At 36.4% G+C, this 19,138-nt stretch overlaps 1 pseudogene; it reads left to right on the forward strand.

Annotated features, from left to right (window-relative positions):
- The first annotated feature begins 1,031 nt into the window (after positions 1–1,031).
- Positions 1,032–2,144, forward strand: LOC112809374 (L-lactate dehydrogenase A chain-like; annotated as a pseudogene).
- Positions 2,145–19,138: the final 16,994 nt, after the last annotated feature.

Raw genomic sequence — 19,138 nt, forward strand, 5'->3', positions numbered from 1 at the left:
AAACAAGTGCATCTTGCTTAGGATGTGGTCAATAATTTGGACTTTGTACATTCCCTCAACCACCCTCAACAGAATGAATAGGAGGAGGAACACCCAAAACAAGAAAGACACAGAGACTGTGACTTCTGCCACAGTTTGCAAATGGATACAGATGTAACCAACATGTCAAAGATGGAATTCAGGCTACCAGTTGTGAAGACAATAGCTAGAAGGGAGAAATCGATTAATGGCAATATAGAGTCTCTAAGGGCAGAAATGAAAGCTGAACTGGCAGAACTTAAAAATGCTATCAATGAGAACCAATCTAATCTAAATACTCTAACAGCTAGGGTAACCGAGGCAGAAGAACAAATTCATGATCTAGAAGACCAATTGATAGAAAAGAAAGATAAAGAGGAAGCCACGGAAAAATAACTCAAAATCCATGAAAACAGAATGAGAGAAATAAGTGACACCATGAAAAGTTCCAATGTCAGAATTATTGGGATCCCTGAGGGGGTGGAGAGAGAGAGAGAGGACGAGAAGATATATTTGAGCAAATCATAGCTGAAAATGTGCCTAATCTGGGGAATGAAACAAACATCCATGTCCTAGAGGCAGGGAGGACCCCTCCCAAGATCAAGGAAAACAGGCCAATGCCCCGGCTTCTAATAGTAAAACTCACAAATCTTAGAACCAAGGAAACCATCTTAAGGGAAGTTAAGGGGAAGAGATTCCTTACAAACAGAGGGAGGAACATCAGAATAATGTCAGACCTATCCACAGAGACCTGGCAAGGCAGAAAGGGCTGGCAAGATATATTCAGGGTACTAAATGAGAAGAACATGCAGCCAAGAATACTTTATCTGGCAAGGCTGTCATTTAGAATGGATGGAGAAATGCAGAGCTTCCAAGACTGGCAGAAACTGAAAGAATATGCGACTACTAAACCGGCCCTGCAAGAAATATTAAGGGGGGGTGTCGGAGCCGCTGCCACAGAGTCCAGATCTAACCTCGCGCGCCACTGATGCCCGCGCGCCCAATGTGCACTCCCGATTCCTTTTGGTTCTAAGTCCAAAATGGCAACTCTCAAAGATCAGCTGATTCAGAATCTTCTTAAGGAAGAACATACCCCCCAGAATAAGATTACAGTTGTTGGGGTTGGTGCTGTTGGCATGGCTTGTGCCATCAGTATCTTAGTGAAGGACGTGGCAGATGAACTTGCTCTTGTTGATGTCATGAAAGACAAACTGAAGGGAGAGATAATGGATCTCCAGCACGGCAGCCTTTTCCTTAGAACACCAAAAATTGTCTCTGGCAAAGATTATAGTGTGACTGCAAACTCCAAGCTGGTTATTATCACAGCTGGGGCACGTCAGCAAGAGGGAGAAAGCCATCTTAATTTGGTCCAGCGTAACGTGAGCATCTTTAAATTCATCATTCCTAATATCATAAAATATAGCCCAAACTGCAAGTTGCTTGTCATTTCCAATCCAGTGGATATCTTGACCTATGTGGCTTGGAAAATAAGGGCTTTCCCAAAAACCGTGTTATTGGAAGTGGCGCTATGTGGCAATCTGGATTTAGCCTGGTTCTGTTACCTAATGGGGGAAAGACTGGGAGTTCACCCATTAAGCTGTCACGGGTGGGGTCCTTGGGGAGCATGGAGACTCCAGTGTGCCTGTATGGAGTGGAGTGAACGTTGCTGGTGTCTCTCTGAAGAATCTGCACCCTGACTTAGGCACTGATGCAGATAAGGAACAGTGGAAAGAGGTTCACAAACAGGTGGTTGACAGTGCCTATGAGGTGATCAAACTGAAAGGCTACACTTCCTGGGCCATTGGACTGTCTGTGGTAGATCTGGCCGAAAGTATAATGAAGAATCTTAGGCGGGTGCATCCAATTTCCTCCATGATAAAGGGTCTCTATGGAATTAAAGATGATGTCTTCCTTAGTGTCCCTTGCATCTTGGGACAGGATGGAATTTCAGATGTTGTGAAGGTGACTCTGACTCCTGAGGAGGAGGCCCGTTTGAAGAAGAGTGCAGATACACTTTGGGGATCCAAAAGGAGCTGCAGTTTTAAAGTTTTCTAATGTACCACTTCACTATCTAGACTATAGCAGGATTTTAGTTGGAGGTTGTGTATATTGTCCTTATTATCTGATCTGTTCCTCAAGTAATATTAAAATAGCCTAAGAAAAAGCATCAGTTTCCTAAAGTTCCAAATAGGAATGGTTCACCAAACCCTGTAGCTGTATACTGATACTGGATGATACCTGTCTTTGTAGCCCTAAATTGGTTAACGTAAGTTAGCCCCACCATCTCAGAGGCTCCACTGCCAGAGCTGCAGTGGCTCTGCACACCAGATGTGTGTTTACTGGGTTTTCTGTCACTTCGGGTTCCTTCTCCCAACACCTGACATGCCTAGTCAATCTTTTCCAGTCAGTCACATCCTGGGATCCAATGTATAAATTCAATATTGCATGTATTGTGCATAACTGTCCTAAAGGATCTTACTTTGTGTACCATGTATGTCAGAATATAGTGTACATGGCCATATAATGTAAAAAGACAATGCAACCAACTAAGTGTCATACCAAATAAAATACCAAATAAATTTTGAATGGTGACTCTTTTTTGAAAAAAAAAAAGAAATATTAAGGGGGGTTCTATAAAAGGAGAAAGACCCCAAGAGTGATATAGAAAAGAAATTCACAGTGACAATCTATAAAAACAAGGACTTCACAGGCAACATGATGACAATAAATTCATATCTTTCAAGATTCACCCGCAATGTGAACGGCCTAAATGCTCCCAAAATGGCACAGGATTGCAGAATGGATAAAAAGAAAGGACGCATCCATATGCTGCCTACAAGAGACGCATTTTGAGCCTAAAGATACATCCAGACTGAAAGTGAAGAGATGGATATCCATCTTCCATGGCAACAGACCTCAAAAGAAAGCTGGGGTAGCAATTCTTATATCACACAAATTAGATTTTAAGCTAAAGACTGAAGTTGGATACACAGAAAGATAATATATCATTCTGAAAAGGTTTATTCAACAAGAAGATCTAACAATTTTAAATATCTATGTTCCCAATATGGGAGCAGCCATCTACATAAGCCAACTATTAACCAAAATAGTAATATTGATAATAATACATTATTGTAGGAGACCACAGTACTCCACTCTCAGCAATAGACAGATCAGCTAAGCAGAAAATCAACAAAGAAACAAGAGCTTTGAATGACAGACTGGAGCAGATGGACCTCATATATATATATACAGAACATTCCACCCTAAAACAACAGAATACTCATTCTTCTCAAGTGCACACGGAACTTTCTCCAGAATAGACCACATGGTGGGTCACAAATCAGGTCTCAACCAATAACAAAAGACTGAGATTATTCCCTGCATATTCTCAGACCACAGTGCTTTAAAACTGGAACTCAATCACAAGAAAAAATTTGGCAGAAATTCAAACACTTGGAAGCTAAAGACCACTCTGCTCAAGAATGTTTGGGTCAACCAGGAAATCAGAGAAGAACTTAAACAATTCATGGAAATCAATGAGAATGAAAACACATTGGTCCAAAACCTGTGGGATACTGCAAAGGCAGTCCTAAGGGGGAAATACATAGCCATCCAAGTCTCACTCAAAAAAATAGAAAAATCCTGAACTCACCAACTAACTTTACACCTTAAAGAACTGGAGAAAAAGCAACAAATGATGCCTAAGCCATGCATTAGAAGAGAAATAAATAAGATTAGAGCAGAGATCGATGAATTAGAAACCAGAAACACATTGAATCAGATCAACGAAACTAGAAGCTGGTTCTTTGAAAGAATTAATAAGATCGATAAACCACTGGCCAGGCTTATCCAAAAGAAAAGAGAAAGGACACAAATTAATAAAGTTGTGAATGAAAGGGGAGAGATCACGACTAACACCAAGGAAATAGAAACAATTATTTTAGAAATTATTATCAACTACTATATGCCAATAAGTTAAGCAACCTGGACGAAATGGATGCCTTCCTGGAAACCTATAAACTGCCAAGACTGAAACAGGAAGAAATTGACGCCAATAACCAGTAACAAGATTGAAGCAGTGATCCAAAACGTCCCAAAAAACAAGAGTCCAGGGCCTGATGGATTCCCTGGGGAATTCTACCAAACATTCAAAGAAGAAATAATACCTATTCTACTGAAGCTGTTTCTATTTTCAAAAAAATAGAAACAGAAGGAAAACTTCCAGACTCATTCTATGAGGCCAGCATTACCTTAATCCCCAAACCAGGCAAAGACCCCCCTCAAAAAGTAGAATTTCAGACCGATATCCCTGAAGAATATGGATTCCAAAATTCTCAAGAAAATCCTAGCTAGTAGGATCTAACAATACATTAAACAGATCATCCACCACGACCAAGTGGGATTTAACGCCAGGATGCAAGGGTGGTTCAACATTCGCAAATCAATCAATCCGATAGAACACATTAATAAGAGAAGGGAGAACTGTATGGTCCTCTCGATGCAGAAAAAACATTTGACAAAATACAACATCCTTTCCTGATTAAAACTCTTCAGAGTATAAGTATAGAGGGAACATTCCTGAAGTTCATAAGATCCATCTAGGAAAAACTCACAGCGAATATCATCCTCAATGGGGAAAAGCTGAGAGGTTTTCCCTTAACATCAGGAACAGGAAAAGGATGCCCATTCTCACCACTATTGTTCAACATAGTACTAGAAGTCCTAGCAACAGTAATCAGACAACAAAAATAAATAAAACGTATTCAAATTTACAAAGAAGAAGTCAAACCCTCTCTTTTCACAGATGACATGATACTTTATGTGGAAAACCCAAAAGACTCCACCCCCAAATTACTTGAACTCATACAACAATTCAGTAATGTGGCAGGATACAATATCAATACACAAAAATCAGTTGCTTTCTTATACACTAACAACGCAACTGTAGAAAGAGAAATTAGAGAAATGATTCCATTTACAATAGCACCAAAAACCATAAGATATCTTGGAATAAACCTAACCAAAGTGGTAAAGGATCTATACTGTAGGAACTACAGAACACTCAAGAAAGAAATTGAAGAAGACACAAAAAGATGGAAAAATATTCCATGCTCATGGATCGGAAGAATAAACATTGTTAAATTGTTTATGCTACCCAGAGCAATCTACACCTTCAGTGCCATCCTGATCAAAATTCCAATGACATTTTTCAAAGTGCTGGAACAAACAATCCTAAAATTTGTATGGAATCAGAAAAGACCCCGAATCTCCAAGGAAATGTTGAAGAAGAAAAACAAAGCTGGGGCCATCATGTTGCCTGATTTTTAGCTATATTACACAGCAGTGATCACCAAGACAGCATGGTACTGGCACAAAAACAGACATATAGACCAATGGAACAGAATAGAGAGCCCAGATATGGACCCCCAACTTTATGGTCAAATAATCTTTGACAAAGCAGGAAAAAACATGCAATGGAAAAAAGACAGTCTCTTCAGTAAATGGTGATGGGAAAATTGGACAGCCATATACAGAAGAATGAAACTGGACCATTCTCTTACACCCTACACAAAGACAATCTCAAAATGGAGGAAAGACCTCAATGTGAGACAGGAATCCATCAAAATCCGTGAGGAGAACATAGGCAGTTACCTTTTTGACATTGGCCACAGCACATTCTTTCAAGATACATCTCCAAAGGCTAGTGAAACAAAAGCAAAAATGAACTTTTGGGATTTCATCAAGATAAAAAACTTCTGCACAGAAAAGGAAACAGTCAACAAAACAAAGAGGCAACCCATGGAATGGGAGAAGATTTTTGCAAATGACACTACAGACAAAGGGCTGATATCCAAGATCTATAAAGATCTTCTCAATTTCAACACCCAAAAAACAAATAATCAAGTCAGAAAATGGGCAGAAGACATGAACAGACACTTCTCCAAAGAAGACATACAAATGGCTAACCGACACATGAAAAAATGTTCATCATCATTAGCCATCAGGGAAATTCCAATCAAAACCACATTGAGATACCACCTTACACCAGTTAGAATGTCAAAAATTTACAAGGCAAGCAACAACAAATGTCGGAGTGGTTATGGAGAAAGGGGAACCCTCTTACACTGTTAGTGTGAATGGAAGTTGGTACAGCCACTTTGGAAAACAATGTGGAGGTTCCTCAAGACATTAAAAATAGAGCTACCCTATGACCCAGACATTGTACTCCTGGGTATTTACCCCAAAGACACAGATGTAGAGAAAAGAAGGGCCAAATGCACCCCAATGTTCATAGCAGCAATGTCCACAATAACCAAACTGTGGAAAGAGCTGAGATGCCCTCCAACAGATGAATGGGTAAAGAAGATGTGGTCCATACATACAATGGAATATTACTCAGCCATCATTAAGGATGAATACTCAACTTTTACATCAACATGGATGGGACTGGAGAAGATTATGCTAAGTGAAATAAGTCAAGCAGAGAAAGTGAATTATCATATGGTTTCACTTATTTGTGGTACATAAGGAATAGCATGGAGGACATTAGGAGACGGAAGAGAAAAATGAAGGGGGTGAAATCAGAAGGGGAGACGAACTATGAGAAACCATGGACTCCAAGAAACAAACTGAGAGTTTTAGAGGGGCAGGAGGTAAGGGGATGAATTAGCCTGGTGATGGGTATTAAGGTGGGCACGTATTACATGGAGCACTGGATGTTATATGCAAACAATGAATCATGGAACACTACATCAAAAACTAATGATATAATATATGGTGATTAACATAACATAATAAAAGAAAAAAACTAATGATGTATTTTATGGTGACTAACATAACATAATAAAATTAAATTAATTTTAAAAATTCATTACATAGGGACACCTGGGTGACTCAGTCAGTTGAGCGTCTACCTTTGGCTTGGGTAGTGATGCCAGGATCCTGGGATCGAGCCCTGAGTCAGGCTCCCTGCTCGGTGGGGAGCCTACTTCTCCCTCTCCCTCTGCCTGCCACTCTGCCTACTTGTGCTCTCTCTCTATCTCTTTGTCAAATACATAAATAAAATCTTTTAAAAAAATTATTTACAAAAATTCTATAGTACTCCTTGCTATTGACATCTGTCTTTGGGGATTTCTTTAGACTTTATATAATTGACCTCCGTGTGTATTGAAAGATGTTAGACTGGTGTCAACCATTGTGTAAATTCTTTGTAGTGTTCATAGTTTACAAATCAACCAGAAGAAAAGAACTGATAATTTATTGTGCCTGATCCCACTGCAAAAAGGCTGGTAAACTGAGACACTGAATATAGCTGGCTTAATAGTCACCAAAAAGTATAAGGGAAATATAACAGCCACATCAGTGCAATCTTCTTTCAATACGCTATGAGATAAAATTCATGGTATATTATTTTCTGTTGGCTTTTCCTTGTGCTTGCACTTGAAAGCAGGTTATGGGTTACCTGAAACATTCAAAGGAGTGACACTTTTCATCTTCCCATTATTAGTGATAAGAATATCAAGTTATAAAGATATTTTTAATTAATAGAAAATATAGATATGTATATAAATTCTTAAATGTATAGATTTTTTTATGAAGACTGACAACTTCCTGGGCAGTTCAGTCTCTAAATGTGGTCATTTGTTTTTCCCATGGCCATTAACAACTAAATAGGTTGTTTCATTTTCCTGAAGCCTTACCAGAAATCTTTGCTCTGTATTTTACTTCTAGGTCTAATCTTGTACCCTCTTGTAGAAAACCGACCTCCATGTGTCAGAGCCAAAATATAATGCAAAGACAGAGTTTGGGATAAAGAGGAACCAATGGTTTCATTGCTTTGCCTAGCAAAGGAGGTTGCCTTCAAAGGAAGGCTATGGCCTTCAAAAACTGCAAGCCCAAAGGAATGGGCTGGGGAGCTTTATATGGAAATACAGGATCTAGCCAGTTTTGATAGGAATTGTGTAAGTGCTACCAGCCTCCTTCCTCATGTCTTTAGGGTGATACTGATTTTCTGAAACAAAAGGATAAGAAGGGAGGAGGGGAGGTTTGCAGAAGAGAGGAAAAATGGTTACTTAATGTAATCAAGCTTCACTAAAGCATTAGTGCAACTTTTTATTTTTGATCAACTTTATACTTTTAAGCAGTTTCATTATAACTTCCAAATGTGACTAGACTTTTACTATTTTTTTTTTTCAGGCTGTTCCATGGTATGACCCTCATCTGGGTTAAGGCTGGTAGTCTCAGCAGAAATTAGGGGAAAACACTGAGATCTGGTCTGGTGGAACATCTATGCTTTGTCACTACCACTCCTAACTCCTAGGGTTTTTTTGTTTGGTTGGTTGGTTTTTGTTTTTTGTTTTTAATTGTTTAAGTAGGTTCCATGCCCAATGTGAGGCTTGAACTCACAACCCTCAAATCAAGAGTTGCCTGTTCCATCACTGAGCCAGCCAGGTGTCCCCAACTCCTAGTTTTCTTTCTTCAATATTATCTGAGGAGAGAAAATAAGATCTTAATGACCAACCAAACATTCTCACTTCTGAAGAAGTTACAGAAACAGTACCAAAGCCTGGCTACAATTTCCCTAGACCTCTAATTTTTTCCACTCCCCCCGCCCCGAATTACATGAATAGCATTTAACTCAATTTTAGATAGATGCCTATGGAGGCAAATCATTGGCAAAGAACCTTCAGAAAAGGGCTCTGCTTTTAATTAGATATTTCAATGGATTTCTGCTTATAATTGCATATGCAAAATTTAATGATGAACACACTTGGGAATTGAAGCCCTTAATAGACGTTATGTGAGGTGATTTTTGGTACATAAAACCAGAATTTCAAAGAGGACCCACACACACCACTTAAGAGTATTAGGGGAGGGAAAGTATAAAGTAGGTTTCTACTTCAGATATCAAAGAATTCAAAGATAGAAGGTATCTGTAGGTTTGTCAAGCACTTATTGAATATCTAGTATGTCAGTCATTCAGCTACATACTGGGGATGCTTAGATGAATAAAACATGGCCTCACTTGTTTGTGATAGCTCAAGGTTAAGTGGGGACAGGGACAAATCTGTAAATAAATCACTGCATACAGTGTGGCAATTGTCATGACAAAGTGGCATTAGAAACAGCTATTGAAGCAGGTACTGGGAGCTTTGAAATTAAAAAAAAATACTGGAATTTAAAGGAATTAATATGCCAAAAATTAATAATTGCATTTTCTCTTAAATTATATAAGAATTTTCTAGGTAATGAAGCAGGAATGGGCATTTCACATAAAGGAAATCACATGTACAAACTCTACATGGGTTCAAGCAACAATGAGAAGTCCAGTGTGGTATAAGGTACATGAGGCCTGGGGACCTGTGATAGATGGTATAGCACCAAAATATGTTAAAACCAGATTGTCAATTTGCAATTTAGAAGTAATTTACAGGGAATGAGGAGTCAAAGTAGGTTTCTCTTTTCAGTAAGACATTGCTATAATCCAATTTATGTTTTAGGAAGATAATCATAGGACTTAGAGATGGAGGGGGACAGGAAAGGACATTGGCTAGAAAAAGACTTTTTTTGCAACTGGTCAAGGGTTGCCAAATTAAGCAAATGAAAATATAAGATACAAGTTGAATTGAATTTCACTTGAACAGTAGATTTTTCCATATTATAAGTATGTCCCATGCAATATTTGGGGACATACTTATACTAAAAATGATTTATTGCTTATCTGAAATTTAGATTTAACTCAATATCCTGTAATTTATCTGCTAATTCTAACACAGTCCAAGACAGAATAAGATCCTTAAGAAAGGTACTGGAAAAAGACCTTTAACAGAAATGAAAAGATAAAAAATAAATTAAAAAATAAAAGTGTTGGTGAGGATGTGGAGAAAGAACACTGGTGCACTATTGGTGGGAATGTAAATTATGGCAACTACCATGGAAAACAGTATGGAGTTTCCTTCAAAAATTAAAAATAGAACTACCCTACAACCCAGCAATTGCACTACTCGGTATTTACCCAAGAGATACAAAAATTCTGATTTGAAGAGATACATACACCCCAATGTTTATAGCAGATTATCTACAATAGCCAAATTTTGGAAAGAGCCCACGTGTCCATCAACTGATGAATGGATAAAGATGTGGTATAGATATATATAGATATAGATATAGATGAATATTACTCAGCTATAAGAATGAGATCTTGCCATTTGCAACCACATGGATGGACCCAGGGGGTATTACACTAAGAAAAATAAGTGGCCCCTGGGTGGCTCAGTCAGTTGAGCATCCAACTCTTGTCTTTGGCTCAGGTCATGATCTCAGGGTCATGAGATAGAGCCCCAAGTCTGGCTCTGTGTTTAGCCCAGAGTCTGCTTGAGATCCTCTCCCTCTGACCCTCCCCCCACTCGTGCTCCATCTCTTTCTCTCTCTCTCTCAAATAAATAAATAAAAATAATCTTTAAAAAAAAGTCAGAGAAAGACAAGTACCATATGATTTTACTTATATGTGTAATCTAAACAAAACAAAAGAACAAACAAACAAAACAGAAACAGACTTAGAGAGAACAAACAGATGGCTACCAGAGGGGTAGTGGGATGGGCAAAATAGGTGAAAGGAATTAAAAGGTACAAAGTTCCACTTATTGGGCGCCTGGGTGGCTCAGATGGTTAAGCGTCTGCCTTCGGCTCAGGTCATGATCCCAGGGTCCTGGGATCGAGTCCCGCATCAGGCTCCCTGCTCCTTGGGAGCCTGCTTCTCCCTCTGCTTCTCTCTCTCTCTCTCTCTCATGAATAAATAAATAAAATCTTTAAAAAAAAAAACAAAGTTCCACTTATTAAATAAATAAGTCATAGAGATGAAAGATACAGCATAGAGAATACAGTTGATAAGATTGTAATGATGTTATATGGTGACAGACGGTAGCTACACTTATTTTGGTGAGCATTGCATAATGTATAGAATTGTTGAATCACTATGTTGTGACCTAAAACTAATATAACATTGTATGCCAACTACACTTAAATAATAAAAATTTAAAAAGAAAGTTACTGGAGTGCACAGATTCAAGAGATAACAAAGAGATAGAACTGGCTGGACTTAGTGACCAGTTAAATATTAGAGGTCAAGGAGAAGGAGCCCTGGTGAGTCCCAGGTTTCTAGCCCAAGAGACCTATTTAGGAATGGAATAAGTATGCTGATATAGAAACAGAATTCAGATTTGCACATGTTAGGTTTAAACTGCCAGGAAATGTCCTAAGACCTTATCTTTCTTACATTATAAGTAATAAAATACTATTCCTTTTATTAGGAGATGTGATAGGATATGTTTAGTGATGTTTCTAGAAATTCTCAGAGGAGTTTGGGGCAATGAATGGTTAGAAAGGAGCCATTTGCACAGTAAGAACATTTTTTTTCCTTAGATATACTTAATTTGAATGCTTTTGAGGGAGGCAATGGAGATCATTGGCTCAACCACAGCAAAAGTATTAATGGCTTATTTTTCATGTTGTTTTATTGGTCTTACCTGGAAAATACCACCACCAACAAAACATCTGAAGAATACCGTCATTCTCAATTATTTTTAAAGTTTGTGTTCACTCATTAAATACAAAAGGTTAGGGAATAGTCTTAAAACTTCTACATCTAATGGCTTGACTTAATTCAGCCTATTTTCCCTTCCTAAGGAGACTCCCAACCTCTTCCTCTTACCCATCTTTCTCAGTTTACCCATGAGGCTTTTATGGACCCTTCCCAGAAGAAGTAGAAATTAATAGGATGCAATACAACAGGGGTATCTGAAAGACAAAACTTTGTAGATGCCAGAACCAAAATAAAAAACATTCCAACCAATTTTATTATATAATAGAAATAACTTTTAACCAGAGAATTGCTCCTAAAATTATGAATTCCCTGAATACTTATTATTTGACAAGAATTACCATCTTGTATTTTTATTTTTTTAAATTAAGTATCTATTAAGAAAAAGCATTAGCTCAAAGCAAATGACTGACAGCACCTGGGGCTGGGATTTATCATACTTACATAGGTAAACATAAGGCTGGTCATTGGATATCACTTACCACATACTGGAGATAAGCATGTCTACTCACTTGTTATGTAGGTAATGCCAATTACATTAGATCATTAGCATTTTCAACAGGGATATGTTGGTTCATAAACCCCAGGATTAACCAAAATGCTCATATCATATAAATGGAGAGAGGATTCCATTAAGAACATACTTTTATTACAGTGGTGTTTCTTATAATGAGCTTGGGTCTTCATAAATGTCTGTGCCCTCATTTAAACAATTAGCACAGACTTAAAGTTCATCACTTGAACTTGAACATTTAAAAAAAAACACATTTATACACCACATTACTCAGATTTATTTCTGAATGTACAATACTGGGAAAGCAATTGCTGCTTATTTTTATTTAATTAACAATGAAGGATAAATGACATCAGCAAAGAAATATCAGCCAAAGGGGACCAAGTGTGTTTGTTACAGATCACCTCATTAGCTTGTTTCCAAAATATGTTCACTGGAGTGAAAAGCAATCATGTGACTAGGTGGGTGACAAACATCTGTTGTATAACTCCAATAGGGCTACTGGGAGTAAGGATAAATTGTGTTCTTTTTTTAATCAGGTTAAGTGGAAATTGAGAGATAGTATATCATTTGTGGTCTTGTCTCAGGCTGCCGTTTCTTCTAAAATAATAATAATAATAACAACAACAACTTAGAAGGTAAGGGTTGCCAATTAAAGTTTTATGCCCTTTTTGTAAGTAAATGATTTCCATCTGCTTTGTAATGAGTACAAATGTTGTAGCTGCAAATTGTCAAAAGAGCAACTATCCCTGTTGTTGAAAAAACACACCAGGAACTGAATGTACTTGTTATCTCTAAATGAAAGATTCCAATAATTTTATAAGATAGATTCTTTGTACAAAATATCAGCTTAATTGTCAAAGCTATTAGTAAATCATGAAGATAAAAAGAGTTGAGCACACAGTTTTCACATTGATCTCAAAATTCACATCTCAGGGAGACTATAGTTACTGGAAAGAATTTCAAATAGTTAACTATGTCAATGATAAGTTATTTATGTTATTATATGATGTCACAATAGAGCACATTTTTATGATAAAAAAATTGATTCCTCATTAAGTTACCTTGATAATTTAACAAACAAGGTGGTAAATCACACATACAAATACACACACACATTTTGTGTGTATGTGAGAATGAATAAATGAATATAGTTTTAGATAGATAAAAAATTCCATTGTTTTAGAGAGAAAAAAACATTTCCCTTTGTTGTGATCTATTGGTAAACCATCCACTTAATCATCGCTCTAAGAATGTATTGTACATGGCAGGGTACCATTCCTTTGAGAGACTAGATTATATAATTCCAAATGATCAGAAAACAACACTGATAGAGGTTTTCTCTGTTTTCCTTTTCTGTGTGTCAGTGTCATTCTGCTAATATGTGGAAAACTTGGTACTGGTAGATCATTTAGCAAGTGAAAGGACTCTCTTAACTTCAATGCATTATGAAACTAGGTTCTTATTTTTATATTTTTGGTCATACAACTAACTCTAACAGAATGTCTTGGAATATTTTGTCCTTAAGTGTAAACAAAATATACTATGATTTTATAATTGTGAAAGTGATCTAGAAAAAATTATTGTTCACTTTAGAATATAGCAATGATCATATATTTAATACCTATAGTATAGCCACGTTCCTTCCAAATTTCCAAGTTATGTATTAGTAGTGAACTCTCCTTCTACCTTCTGCCTTCCTTACTGAACAAATACTGAAAGCCTAGTACCCCACCTGCTCAACCATTTCTTTGTCCTCTTTGCCACTCTCTCAAGTAGATTCTGAGACATTTTCATAAAACACAACTTAAAATATGTCCTACATTGTGTGTGTGTGTGTGTGTGTGTGTGTGAATCACATTTATACCCATATGAAAATGACTTCCTGGTATGTTCTTGTTTATGTTCATTTTCCTAGCTTGAATTGATAAATATTTCATGAATTTTACCTGGATTTATTATACACAAAATAATCCAACCAGTATTTGTTTAATATCTTTGATTTGTCCTTCATTAGGGTTAGTACCATGAGGGAGTTCTTAGATAGGTTGACTCTTTAAATGGTGTCTTCAGAGTAGACTTCATTGAGAAGGTAAATTTTAGCAAAAATTTGAAGTAATGAGATCAGCCTTGCAGTTATCTGTGGGAATAGCATTATAGGTACAGGAAACAAGTGGTGCAAAAATGTGAGTGACTAATTTGAGATAGCAGGAAGATCAGTGTGGCTGGAGTAGAGAAAGAAGGGAGAGTGTAATAGGTGATAAAGTCAGAGAGTTAACAAAGGTTGAACTTGTGTAGGGCTTTGTAAGTTATTTGTCCCATAGCTGCAAGTAAAGAAGCTTAAGGTATGAAAACAGACCAAATCAGTTTAGATCACTGTATCCAGAGAGAAGCAACATACTGATCAGCTTATACTACCTCATGATTTCCCCTTGAATGTATGGATGGGGGGGCACCTGGTTGGCTCAGTCAGTGGAACATGTGACTCTTAATCTCAGGGTTGTGAGTTTGAGCCCTACATTGGGCATAGAGTTTACTTAAAAAAAATTAAATGTGTGTGTGTGTGTGTGTGTGCATGGAGCCAGCTTCCTAAGAACCACATGAATCCCCAGACAATTGAAAAAGGATGATAGACATTGCTAAAACAATCATAAATGTCCACTAAATATTGGGAGATTTAAAAATATTTGTGGAAAGCGCTAAGATGCCCTTCAACAGATGAATGGATGAAGAAGATGTGGTCCATATATACAATGGAATATTACTCAGCCATCAGAAAGGATGAATACCAACCATTTGCATTGACATGGATGGAACTGGAGGGGGTTATGCTAGGTGAAATAAGTCAAGCAGAGAAAGACAATTATCATATGGTTACACTTATATGTGGAACATAAGGAATAGCATGGAAGACATTAGGAGAAGGAAGGGAAAAATGAGGGGAGGGAAATCAGAGGGGGAGACAAACCATGAGAGACTATGGACTCTGAGAAACAAACAAGGGTTTCAGAGGGGGAGACAAACCATGAGAGACTATGGACTCCGAGAAACAAACAAGGGTTTCAGAGGGGTGGGGGGTGGGGGGATGGGTTAGCCCAGTAATGGGTATTAAGGAGGGCATGTATTGCAATGAGCACTGGGTGTTATACACAAACAATGAATCATGGAACACTACATAAAAAACTAATGATGTAAAGTATGGTGATTCACATAACATAATAAAATTAAATTAAAAAAAAACTAATGAAGTACTATGTGGTGACTAACATAATAAAAAATAAAAAATAAAATTAAAATATTTACAAGATATAGTTGAAAAACAATTAAAAAATTAAGATTCTTTTACCTATCAAAAGAAGCTCCACACATCAGCTTTTGCTTCGTGTTTACTGTCAAATGGACCAATCTTTAATGGAGAAATATCTTTCTTTAACCATAAAATTACTCTTTCAAAGACAGTGGTGTGACTATTTTCTTGATAGTCATTTATATGCCTTCTCTAGATTCACTGATCAAATAATTATGTTCAGCTAGATAATTGATTGTTGAAGAAATGATGTTTTATTCTACAAGTCCATAATCAAATAATGTGATTTTTTTTTTTACTCTTTTGGTGAAATGACAAGAGACACTCCAAAAATTAGGATTTTTTTGACTATTAAAATATATCAACCCTTACTGAAAATGTAGAGACCTAGTATTTTAATTTTCTTACAAATCAGCTCCAGTAAACAGCAGCAAAGGAGAAATAGGGCATGTATATCATAGTCTAGTTAAGGAAAATAGTAAAAAATGCAAGAAACTACTACAAAACAACAAAAAATAAATGTTAGTACAATTGAGTAGAATATAAGCAATGGTGGGATCATAATGCCAATCAGGCTTCATGTTTGTCACATAGATTTGTTTGCCTTCTCCCAATTATAGTTTCCACTTAAATCAGAGCTCATACAATGTAAGTAGTATACGAGAAAAATATAATTATTGATTGTACTTATTTTCACTTTGAAGACCAAATCCTTTTGATTTAAGGGTTAAAATCATCTAAATTTGGAGTGCTTCTATCACTTGCTTGGAAATCACTGCACAGTCAATGAACAGGAAAGGAATGGCTCTCATGTAGATTTGTCTTCAACGAAGACATAAATATATGTCACTGACAAAGTTAACTCTTCTTTGTATGACCTGCCTTATTTTGATTTATACACTTGTAGAAGAAAAATAAATGAGATTTTAAGGCCTCAGAAATCCAGGAAAGGTCAGCCAGCCCCAAATGTTGGTTCATTTGTCTTCTGCTGCATGTTTATAAATCAAGAAAGGTTATTAGGCACTTAAGATGGTAAGTGGGTGAGTAATGGACAAAAAAACAAAAATAACAAATGATCACTGAACTTCTCAAGTAAACTTGAATAATTATATTACAACTGTCAATCCAATATCTAGCTTTATTGTGGGATTACCTTTGGAAAAAAATGTCCCAATGCTAAATGCCCAGTTTTTGATTATTCACACAAAATGTGGGTCATGACAGAAATGAAAATCTAGGACTTTATATTATGTGCTGCATCTTTTACCTTCTGATTTTCCCACACCATGTTAGGTCATGGTTTCATCTAGCTGAGCTCTGTTCTCTTTTCTAGCTTTTAACCTTCTTGAAAAAAATACACACACACACACACACACAGACACACACACACACACATGCTCACACCATTCACTTGAGATTCTGTTTGCATGGCATTTTATTCTCCAAATGACATATGCAAATATTTTTTGATGAATTTACTTGCATATTCAGTTATAAAAAGATCAGTTCAGTAAAAAAACATAGAAAATTTGGTAAATTAATTTTTCTGACAGTTATATTGAGCTGAAAAAATGTGCTTGGCCCACAAGTTGGGTCAAAATTATTGAACCAATTGTTCACAGAGACATAGTTTCATTAAGTTTTATGTTAAAAAAATACAACAAAATGCTGTTTCTGTTCTAAACAATATAAAAATGTTTTTAGTACTTTATTACCTTTTAACAGCTTTAACATATAACTATGCAAATTATATTCATATTTAAAAGAAGGTAGGGATATTACTGATAGAAGTCTGGGTAAAATGATGAATATGATATATTATTATCTTATTTTTAAATCTTCCATACTGGTTAATTTATCTTCTTTAATAACAGAAGCAAGTATTCATTATAAATTTGATAGGAGAATCCATTTTTAATAGTTGCCTCTGTGAAAGTCTGGGCCCCTTTGTTTTAAATGATTAATGTGATTCATATAAAAAGATGATGTTGAAGCACATGGATTTAAGTATATCTTATCTGACTGTAGCATTTTGGGAACTGAATTGAAATAAGGATCCTGTTAATTTTATGCATGTGAAATAAAACAATATTTTATGGATTTGTGAAATGTATCATGTTTATCTAATGTATATCCATTGCTTGCTTTAAGACATCTGGACTCTGATTGGAATGAACAAAATTCTGTTTGCAATTTGTTCCACTTAGAAATACTGTGTTTCTGTTGATATTTCTATTGAGACGTTTTTGCCTAGATTGGTGGAAGAAGTGGAAAGAAGCAGTTATGCTTTGTGACAACCTGAAACCAAATAAATGTGATTTAAAATGATCACTGATATCACTTATTTCTAACATAAATTTTAGTAACTTGTCTATAAATTTAAAATGAAATATTTGAGATTAAATCAGTTATCAAAAACCTCCCAACAAATAAAAGTCCAAGACCAGAGAGTTTCACTGATGAATTTTAACAAACATTCAAAGGAGAATTAATGCCAATCCATATCAAACTTTTCCAAAAATCAGGGCACCTGGGTGGTTCAGTTGGTTAAGCATCTGCTTTCAGCTCAGATCATGATCCCAGGACCCTGGAATCAAGCCCAGAGTCAGGATCCCTACTCAGTGGGGAGTCTTTCTCCCTCTGCCTCTCCCCTTGGCTTGTGCTCTCTTTCTCACTCACTCTCTCAAATAAATAAATAAATAAAATATTTTTAAAAACTTCCAAAAATTGAAGAGGAGGAAACTATCTCAAACTCATTTTATGAGGCCAACATTGTCCTGATACCAAAGCCAGGAAAGGACACTCTAAGAAAAGAAAAAATATAGACCAATATCCCTGATGAATACAGATGCAAAAATTATCAACAAAATATTAGCAAACCAGTTTCAACAGCACATTAAGAGGATTATATACTATGATCAAGCAGGATTTAACCCTGGGATGGTTCAACATACACAAATCAATAAATGTAATACAGCACATTAATAGAATTAAAGACAAAAACCATATGATCATTTCAATAGATGCAGAAAAAGCATTTGACAAAGTACAACATCCTGTCATAAAAAAAAAACACTCAACAAATTTAGTATTGAATGAACATACCTCAGCATAATGAAGACTATATATGACAAGCCCACAGCTAATATCACATTCAATAGTGATAGTTTGGAACATTTTCCTCTAAGATCAGGAATAGGGCAAGCACGCCCACTATCACCACTCCTATTCAACATAGGACTAGAAATTGTAGCCAAAGCAGTCAAGCATGAAAAATAAACAAAAGGCATATAAATCAGAAAAGAAAAAGTAAAATTTCATTGTTTGCGGGTGGCATGACATACATAGAAACCCCAAAACACCACCAAAACCTTCAGGAAGGTTGTAGGGTACAAAATCAACATACAAAAATCATTTGTATTTCTATACACTAACAATAAAATATCTGAAAAAATAAAGAAAACAATTCCATTCACAATAACATCAAAAACAATAAAATACTTAAGAAAAAATTCAGCCAGGGGCACCTGGGTGGCTCAGTTAGTTAAGCATCTGCTTTCAGCTTGGGTCATGATCTCTAGGTCCTGGGATGGAAACCCACATCAGGCTTCCTGCTCAGCAAAGAATCTGTTTCTATCTATCTATCTATCTATCTATCTATCTATCTATCTATCTATCTATCTATCATCTATCTATC

Source organism: Callorhinus ursinus, unplaced genomic scaffold, assembly GCF_003265705.2.
Source record: "Callorhinus ursinus isolate GAN/ISIS: 27379988/994484 unplaced genomic scaffold, GSC_fseal_2.0 scaffold33, whole genome shotgun sequence".
Classification (NCBI taxonomy): Eukaryota; Metazoa; Chordata; class Mammalia; order Carnivora; family Otariidae; genus Callorhinus; species Callorhinus ursinus.